Below are 10,119 nucleotides of genomic sequence, written 5' to 3' on the forward strand. Positions count from 1 at the left end.
CATCTGTCTCGACTGGTTGTCTATTTAGACCTGCAAAATAGCTCCTCCCTTCTCGGAACTCACCTTGAAAAGAGGGTAGGCGTGGCCTAATGCCTTGTAACCATAGACAGTAAAAGAAACCAAAACCATAGAGAACCCAAATGTTCCTGGTTCTTGAGTCTCAGGTAGGAATTGTTTGAGTGAATAATCAGCATTCCCTCCACTCTCATGGTCTGCCCACTGCTCGGGGTGTGTGTTCACGGCGTTTGTGTGCGTGAAAATGGGAGAATTCATTGATACTTTCTGCACCATTAGGCCTGTGTCTAATGGCCCAAGCAAATAATATTTTTTTCAAACGAAACGAAAAGTCACTTTCACACACAAACTCATAAGCAAAAATCAAATATTGCTACCCTTTCGGTCTGTGGTTGTAAAAAAAAAAAAAAACAGTCTGCACATTTATATATTTAAATAGGAAAGAGGAAACCTGTTGGGCTACTCCTGCTGTGGTGGCAGAAGTTGATGTGTTCCAGTAGATTTTGTTTGTTTGTTTGATGTTTTGGCTTTGTCCCATCCTTAAGCTTTACTGTATTTGTTTCGTTACAGTTTTTCTCAGTCACTTTGGTGCATTTCTCAAATCAGAAATGAAATTCTCAAAACTACTTGTACAACCTCCACATCATCTAGTCATTTATACACATCATAAAACAAGTTTCTCATTCTTTTGTACATTCATGCAATTGATTACACACATTTATCTGCAGTTTCCTACATAATCACTCGTATATCTCTGACTGTGATGTTATCCAAAACAGAGGCTTATTCAATTCAGGGAATGACAGCTCATCTTTAAATAATTTTATTTATAAGAAAATATCATGATAAAAATTGAGAGACAAACTATGAAACATAAACATTTTTAAAATGATTATTATACAAATAACAATTTTATCAATACACTATATGTAATGGCTCTGTGTATTAGAGTTGTTCAGTTATGACATCAAATTGTTGGTCAAACCAAAAAATAGAATTAATCAAGACTCCTCTGGACTTTTAACAGGTATTGTTTTATGAATAAAAATAAAATAATAAAAATGATTACAACATTGCTTTTAATAATTATTACAATTATATAAATTACAAGAATTACCTTAATTAAGAAAACTGACTTTTTTATGATTTTAAGTTTGAAGGATACAATATGTCACACTATAAAAATACATACAAATAAATTAATAAAAAAAATAGTAGGCTAGTTAGTGTATTATTGTCTCAAAATATCTACATGTGAAACTTTTTTTCAACTTTCTATTTAGGTCAGCAAAAAAAAAAAAAAAAAATCTAATTGATATTGACTGACAAGAATTGAAGACATAATTATAGTGGGAACTGTAGTAATGTACATTTACTGATTGAATATGCCAAATTAGGAAAGGAGTGAACAAGATTTACTGAAAAAGAAAAGGAAGAAAAAGAAACCATTATGACACTTTGCCAGAACATATTTTTGTCTGCTGTATAAAAAATGTTTCATGACATTGACATAAATGTTGTGTCCACAAATGAAATATAATATTTAATGAGTGTACAATGATGACAAAATCCTAAACTTACTATAATTCACCTAATTTTATTCAGTGCTCTATATTAAACTAAACTACCAAAAGCAATATTAACCATATTTAATAGAAAGGAAGATTGTTTGTTTAAAATCATTAACGTTCATTATTTGTATGTATACTCATATATCAGTTCTTGTCATTCCTGCACATCAACACATGCAGAGCCACATCAACATCAGAGCTAAAACTGTCAGAACCAATCAACCACAGACTGAGAGATTGACCTGAGTACGATTATGTCTTGATTATGTTGTATGACCTTATCATTACCTCAGGTGATGTCCAGTTTGTTGTCCAGACAAAGGTGTGTTAAACTTTAGCTTTGTTTTTTTTAATGACTTCAGCTCCTTATTTTATAAATTAATGTTTCTTTATTATATACAACCGATAATTTGCTATTAAAGATCTGAACATCTAGTGTTAAATGGTTCACAGTTCATCAGGAAATCACTCAACAATTAAGCTTATGAGTTTAAATTATGTGAAATACATTTCCACAAAGGCCCAGAATGCACAGGGGACCTGAGGGACATAAATTCACCCCCCGCACTTTTTCAGTCAATTGTGTTCACGTAGACATTTTCAAGGGCAACTGTGAATGAAATGAGATTTAAATTCAAAAAGACAACAGTGTTAAGTACTCTAATACATGTTTCATATACTCAAAGCCAGAGGGTGCTCTCACGCAGAATGTCCCAAACTTTTCTGAACATTACAATAAATTTTAACAATTAAGTACACATACACAAGAAATAAGAGCAATCTCGATCTTTAAGACACTATGTAAGAGAAAAAAAAAAAGAAAATTAGAAAAAAGAAAAAAAAACATACATATGCACAACTAAACAATAATTATGATCTGTTTTCCTTTGAATAGAATCAAGGACTACAGTGAGGGAAAAGAGAGTGATTAACATTTCTTTGAACAAAAAAAAGGAACTAATATCAGACCAAAATCTAAAAGACAAATCACAATTACAAAACAAAAGAGACAAGTCTTACTCATTTGCTATACAGAAAATACAACAAATTGTCAATGAATTCAATAATTTCAATTGAAGTTTTTAGAATTGGTGATTTAAACAACACTTTTATGGTCTGTGTTAAAATTTCAGAATAGCAATTGAAATATTCTTATATTTAAAGTGCAGAAAGGCGCTTTCAAATTGACAGATTGTGTTAAATTAAAAAGATTTGTGCAGACCACAACATAAAAACTAACCATTTTGAACTCTTTGACATTTGAATCCTCACATTTTACTCTTGACATCTGATATCTTTATTATCTTTCATCATAAAGATCTGTCAGAGCTCATTTTTTCATGGTTTGAAAATGTTGATCCATGTAGCTTCAAGTTATTATATTTAATTTGATTATTTTGCTGTTTCTTGTTCTGCAGATGCTGAAAAAAAGTTTAATCAATGATCTGAATATGCAAAAAGATAATAAAATTCAATTAATATACTTAAAAAAAAAAAGTTTAAACAATTTACTTACTAGAAGCAGCAAAATCAAAAGGGTGTTATTCATAAAAATCAAGTATTTTAGACTAATTTTCATTGATTTTCATTTTTTGTCCTACCTTGATTTCTCGTCTTGCATTTGATGACTCCAATCCCAAACACCAAAACCAGAGCCAAAACTATCAGCACTAAGAAAATCGTCGATTTGAACGATTCAACTGGTTCCGATTCTGAAAAAAAGTTCACAAAATGTTTAGAAACACAGTTCTGTAACAATGTTTTCACACCTCTTTACTGCAGTTGAAGCTCCAGACACCAACATCAGAGCCAAAACAGTCAGAACTGAAGGAATCACTGATTTAAATGGTTCCCCGTGTTCAAGCTCTGCAACATCAGCCACAGACTGAGAGATTGACTTCAATTCTGTTTGTTTTAATTGTTAGATTGTGTTTTCTGTGAGAGCTTATTACCCAAAGTGACGTCCAGTTTGTTGTCCAGACTGAGGTGTGTGACGGAGCAGGTGTATGTGCGTTTGTCTGCTCTGCTGATCTCCAGACTCTTCCTCATCTGGTACGTCCCGTCATCATTGGGCAGCAGATCTCCTCCAGTTGTCTCATGATCAGATACAGGCTGCTCGTCTCTGAACAGGGTCAGGTTGATGTGACGAGGGTAAAATCCTGTTGCCAAACAACTCACACGAGACCCTCCAGAATCTGAGTTTGCTTTCTGGAGGAGTCTGGCTCTGGGCTTTACTACAGAAAGAAAGAAGGGCAGAGAAAATTAGTGATAAGGGAATTATACCTAAAAAAAAAAAAAAAAAAGTATGGCTATTGATGGCAGTTTGTGTTATACCTTTTCTGCTTAGTTGAGTTTCTCTCTTTTTAAGGTAATTCTTCAGTGTTTTTATGCATGCAGGTTAATACACCTTCTCATGAAGCTGCTTGGACAATTCTAATTTGTGGTTTACTTCTGACTGTGTGTAATTTGAAAATACCTGATATGTGAAATTGCCATCGAAAAAACGCTCATCAAACGCTGAGCCTCTGTAAGCAGTTTTGCTTATTATATGTCCATGTTTATTGTCACTCTGTTCACAAAGAACCATCACCTGATGAACTTCATAACCTGTTAGGAAATAAATACAACACATTTGGCCACAGCCCTTTGAGGTTTATCTTTCAGCAAGCTCCCATCAGGGGACACCACAGCGGAATAATCCACACAGCAATGTGGCACTTTTTGAAAGGAAAAGTGAAAGTGAGAATTTTCTTTTGATTATGAGACTCATCAGTTCATGTGGTTAGTTAGCTAATCAATCCTGTCGATAGATAATAATGTCTAATATAATTAATTGTTTAAATAGTGGGTGAATTGAATCACAATGAAGTAGGCCTGTGAGACAAAACTTGTTTTTTCTCCATGTGCAAAATAAAACAAATAAATTGTTTATTTTGAGTGTGAATCAGATGAATTATTTCATCACATCTATTGTAAACTAACAGTGTACATGTTACAAAACCAAATGCTTTTTTACTTAACATCATTTTCTTAATGTTTTTACATATCTTTCAAACAAAAAGATCACACACAATCATGCAGTGACCTAAAGTATTCATGCAATATCTGATCACTTTAGCCAACTGAACTTACTTTTACTTTCTGTGCTGTTGACAGGTCTCAGGCGATGTGATCTTTCTATAAAATGAACGAGTAGATTCTCACTTACAATCTTGAGGTAATTTGGAGCTATGACATCATCTTCATTTGTATCATTCCCTCTTGCAACATAGATCTTTGTTACTGAATTATAATATCCTACAGTAATGTCATCCAACATAAGTGAAGCACAAAATGCTCCTTCTCCTGTAATGTATGTTGCAAGCCCCATCAAAGTATGAGAACCTGAAACAGCAGATAAAGCATGTCAATCAGTGTGAGGTTCTATAGTGACAGTGGATACTAGTAGGGGCTTTATTTTAATGTAATATTGGAATAATGACAACACTTTACAATAAAATATAAGACATCAATGAGAATTATTATTTAAACAATCAATCTTTCAATACTGCTGGAACTAAACTACAGATGTCCTGTATGGGACATCCGTTATTAAAACTACAAATAATCGGTACTTTCTCAAATAATATGAGCTCAAATTTGAGCCTTCTTTTTATTTTTTTAAAGCTAATTAAAAGTTAAGATGTTTCCTCGCTCCTCTGTCCTAAAGTCCATGACCTGGAAACTGATCGTACAGATACATAAGCTATTTATTTTTAACTGATTATTAAATCGTTTAATTAAGGTTTATACAGGTACATGTGAGTTTCCATTACAGCGTTTGAGATCAATACATTACTAGACAGTTTGCTAAGTTTCAAATTATAAAAGGCAATCTATGCCAATGCTTCAGGAGCGCCCAGTGTCCGAATTTGTTTTAATCATTTACATTCACTCCTTCAAGTACACTGTATTACTGGACTAATGTAGGGAATCATTAATGCGGGTAGGCTATATAAGGCGATTTCGCACATGGAAACAAAGTTCAGGTTTATCATGTGTGGAAGTCTTTGTTGACGCAGAGAAGAGCTAACGCGAGGAAAGGAAAACGACAAATGAAAGCACCCGTAGTTTACCTCCGCTAGCAACGTAAATTTAATTGTAGTAAGCTAAAGTCTCAAGGAAACCCTCATACTGGCACACACAAAAATTTGAATGAGCGTACACACGAAGGCGTTATGTTTAAAATAAACAAGCAAATGAACATTCAAAATAAATCAAAACATATTTCTTATCGAGTATAGCTACGGTGAAATCATACCTGCTAAAACTGGAACCAAAAAGAAACTCATAATAACAACACAGGGTCTGTTCATTTTGGTGCGGACGAAACACCTGTATAAGCTGGTTTGATAATCACAGAGAATGTTGAGAACAAAATTTTTTGAGAATCACAGTTGGTTCCTTTGAGATGGTAATATAGTTAACTGCGGAAGCGACCCTGTTGCAAATAGGACACTTAATGTAAACTTGCAGTGTTGTCCGCCCGCGTTCGTGTAATCCAAGAGATGTACGTATGGTGTCCCATTCGTCATTTTAGGTTTAAAGAGATCCAGAGCGCCACTGATGCCCACTTCAGCAGACTACACTAAGGCGAACTGCGCAGTAGACTTGTATCTCATAGTCAAATTTGGGATAGGTCGAGGACCAACACCCTAACCTGCCTCAGCATAGGAATCTTAACAATGGTGAAAGTCAACAAAATGCTTCATGCTGCATTAGGTTACAGCATAGGAGGCTCTCCATGTACAGCAGCATAAAGCATTTTGTTGACTTTCACCATTGTTGTGATAGCTCCTTGATGTCTGCTGTCTTTGTATTGCTGCAGAAGAAAACTTTTAAGCTAAACGTGTTCTATATGAAAACACAGTTAAAACACTCAGCATAACATTAACACTAAAGAATCAAGGGTCAAGAGCCCAACTGGGAAAACTGGTCTCCTTGATGGTGATTTTAAATGAAAGAATATAACAGCTAAACCTCTGTTCATTCTCAATAAGAGCTTCTCTAGAAGTCGGACACAAAGTAAATCTGGCTAATAATGAGAAGCTAATAAAGCTGTTTTAGGAGTTGTTTAATCAGATATTGAGAATTTTAATGGCTTTTATTTCTTCGGCTGTGGCTGAAGTCAGTTCTTGTGTTTCTCTTTTTTTCCAGTGATTCTGCTTGTTAACAGCAGCTGTTCATCATGGTCAGTCATCACATAATTATCTTCTTAACTCCAACACTGCTTCAATGTTACTTTAACACTGTAGTGTGGAAACACATGAACACTGAGTGTGGGGACTTTGCTGTGACCTATTACATAATACCTGTTTCATTCACGTATGACTGACGCATATGAAACACATTAAGTTTATTGATTTATGTTAAAAACTATGTAATTTAAATAGATGGACAATGGTTATGCAACTGAATTAGGCCTACATAAAATGTAAATTTAGACTGAAATATTGTTTTAAGTGTAGGTGACAACAATGTCATGCAAAGATGAAAAGCACTGAAAGAGAAAAATAAATGGATTTTTTTCTTCTTCGTCTTTTTCTTATTTTCTTCTGCAAATAGCTCAAATTCTTTGTCGATATTGGAAACAGCTAAAAAAGCTTGTTTCATAGTTTCTTTAGATGCTGAAAAAATGTATTTATTAATGATCTATAAATATATTCAGAGATGTGCACACAAAGACATCAAACAGGGACTGAGCACTTATATATATATATATATGAATAGTAGCCTATATGTGTGCGTGTGCTTCTGTTTGCGCACCGCTGTCCATGCTAAACAAATAATAAATCTAAATATCAGGTCGGGTCAGGTCAGGAAATGCTGAGAGTGTCGAATTCCAGTAAGTGTAGCTCACATTTGATCAGCTGCACATGCTGAGACCTGCAGAAGTGAAGTCTTTTCTCCCATTCCAGTTGAGTTTGTCTTGGTGTGGTGGTGTGTGGTGACAAAACAGACTTACCTGGGCTTCAAATCTACAGATAATTATCGCAATGACTCACTTATTAACAGTGACTTGCTGCCGTCCACTGGCGGTTTTGAATTCACAGATAAAGTTTATTTTCTTTTTTTTTTAATTGTTATTATTATTTCAAATATCATTATTTAACATCTTATGTTTAAAATATCAAAAAAATATCAATGTATTTGTAACTGCAGGTTAAACATAGATTCATGTTCTACATTAAACAGTGTGTAAAGTGTCCCTTCTCAGCTTTTGTTTCCTCTGCATTGCGAAGATTAATTTGTCAATACTGATTTTGGACTGGTAACAGCCCAAATGACTTATTCTAATTGACTGATTCAATTTAAGTATTCAACTGAAAAGATGATGCACACTTTTAGAAAAAAAAAAGGCTAATAAAAGGTAAAAATCCATTTAAACTTACTGGAAAATATTAATTTCTATCACTGCTGTACACTAATCACAACACTGAATATGCAGACTATAAAAAAACATTTGGAGTCAGCTGTGGTAGTCCTTAAGATGTCAGCACAATATCACACTCAGCAAAATAAAATCTAATGATTTTTATCGATAATATATATATGTTTTGTTTAGAAAAAAAATTATACAACAACACTAGTGTTTACAACACCAAAAGTACCGTACTCTGTAAACTTAATAATAATAATAGCTAATATAAATAGGCCTAATTTAATTATGTTTCTAATTTCAGGGTGATTGACAAGTGCAAAGAAAATCTATTTAACTTTTACATTTAAAATGGTATTTTTAGGTTTAGGTTTCTTTTTCTGTGTAATGGCTTTTGCTGCTGTATCAATACAGAAGCATCAGTTTCGATACACATCTCAGCAAGTTTCACACCCCTATAAAAAGCCATGCTCCATGTGCCTATACTTTGAGCACCTGCCCCTTCAAAACTCTCTGCACGGCCCTAATTATTAGTAAATGTAGAATATACCCACCTGCTCAAGTACTGATTCAGATGAAAATGTTTTGGTTAGCTATGTCTTGTAAGGCTGGCAAAGTTAAAAGACCCAACAACATACCTAGGACACAAATTCATTCTGTTTATCGCATTACTGCATTTAAGATTTAATTAATTCATTAAAAAGTATACATTTTGCAGTTGTCTTGTAAATGATAATTTGTGTTGCTCATAAAGCTCACTCTGTGTACGTATATATGCCCAGTTCTTCCTGACAAAATCCCAAGCCAATGTCTGACCATCTGGCAATAAACACAATGACAAAAGTAGCGTCCTGTTTATGGATCTGATGCATCAAGCGTGTATCCATGACCTATATTTATGGCAATAACAAAAACATTTTGCATTAAAATTACTTTCCTAATACAAATTTCTATATGTTCCCATAGAACAATATTCATGTAATATGCAGTACAACACTGATAGTATGACTAGGAGACCAAAATGTGACCAATCTTCAACAATAATCTTAAAATATTCAAAAAGGGGATAAATGTCACTACACTACTATTGTTGCCTCCTAATTCATGACGTATGTTTTTACTTTCCTCATTTTTAGTTGCTTGTAAATACTCATTTATAATCTCAATTAATCTTTGGTTTTAAGTCCAAATTGTTTTGAGCACTAAAAGAAAGAAGAGCTGCTATTGTCACTGCTTTGGTTGTCACTATACGCTGCCAAGAATAATCTAATCCTACAAGGCATATATCTAAGAATAATTAATCCTACAAGGCATATATCCAACATGGAGAACAGACAGAAGACACACATATGAAAATGTTAGACCCAACCAAACTGAACTGAAAGGACATAGCTTATAAAGACAGGCTAACAAGGAGACACACCTGGGAACTAATCAACGATTAAGGACAGACAGAAACTGGGACAGAGGGGAAAAAACACACAAGCTGTGTCCAAATTCAGGGTCTTCATCCTCCTTAGGATCCTTCCTACCCGGTTGAAGGAGGATGGGTCCGTGAAGTCTGTGTTTGTGAATTTGGACAGCCTACCCTTCTTTCAGTTCCCTCCCTTACCCGTTGCTCATATCCTTTCGCCTAGCAACCGTGACAGCGCCAAGCAAGACACGAGTGAAGAGATCATCGTTCTCTCCCCGGAGCTTTATAAACACTTCTGTCTGCTCTTTCGTCCTTAGAAGCGTTAAAACAGCTTCAATCACTAACAAATAAGGTGTGTGTAAGGGGATATTCACACAGGCAGTAAGGAAGAAGCTAGGTTACGAAAGTAAATGTTGTTGTTTTTTTTACATATACACGTACAAATGTAAAAAAAAAAATGCTTAACGCTAAAACAAAATACCTAACTAGAAAACCACTGAAAATATATATTTTTGAAAAGCCAGTTTTTAAAAAAAATCAAAAATAATACTCCTCCCCCACTCCGCTACCGCTCGCTTCGTCCTGCCGAAAAGAATTATGGGATAGGTGGGACGCGAAAGGATCCACCACACCCATCCTTCCAATTCGGGGAAAAGGAGGACGCATTTGTGGGCCGCATTTTAAGGATCCTACGAATTTGG

General features: G+C 34.5%; 1 pseudogene; it reads right to left on the reverse strand.

Moving 5' to 3' along the window:
• Positions 1-3,321: 3,321 nt before the first annotated feature.
• LOC113083234 (T-cell surface glycoprotein CD1a-like) lies at positions 3,322-4,187 on the reverse strand (annotated as a pseudogene).
• Between the last annotated feature and the right edge of the window lie 5,932 nt (positions 4,188-10,119).

Source organism: Carassius auratus, unplaced genomic scaffold (assembly GCF_003368295.1).
Source record: "Carassius auratus strain Wakin unplaced genomic scaffold, ASM336829v1 scaf_tig00037431, whole genome shotgun sequence".
NCBI lineage: Eukaryota > Metazoa > Chordata > Actinopteri > Cypriniformes > Cyprinidae > Carassius > Carassius auratus.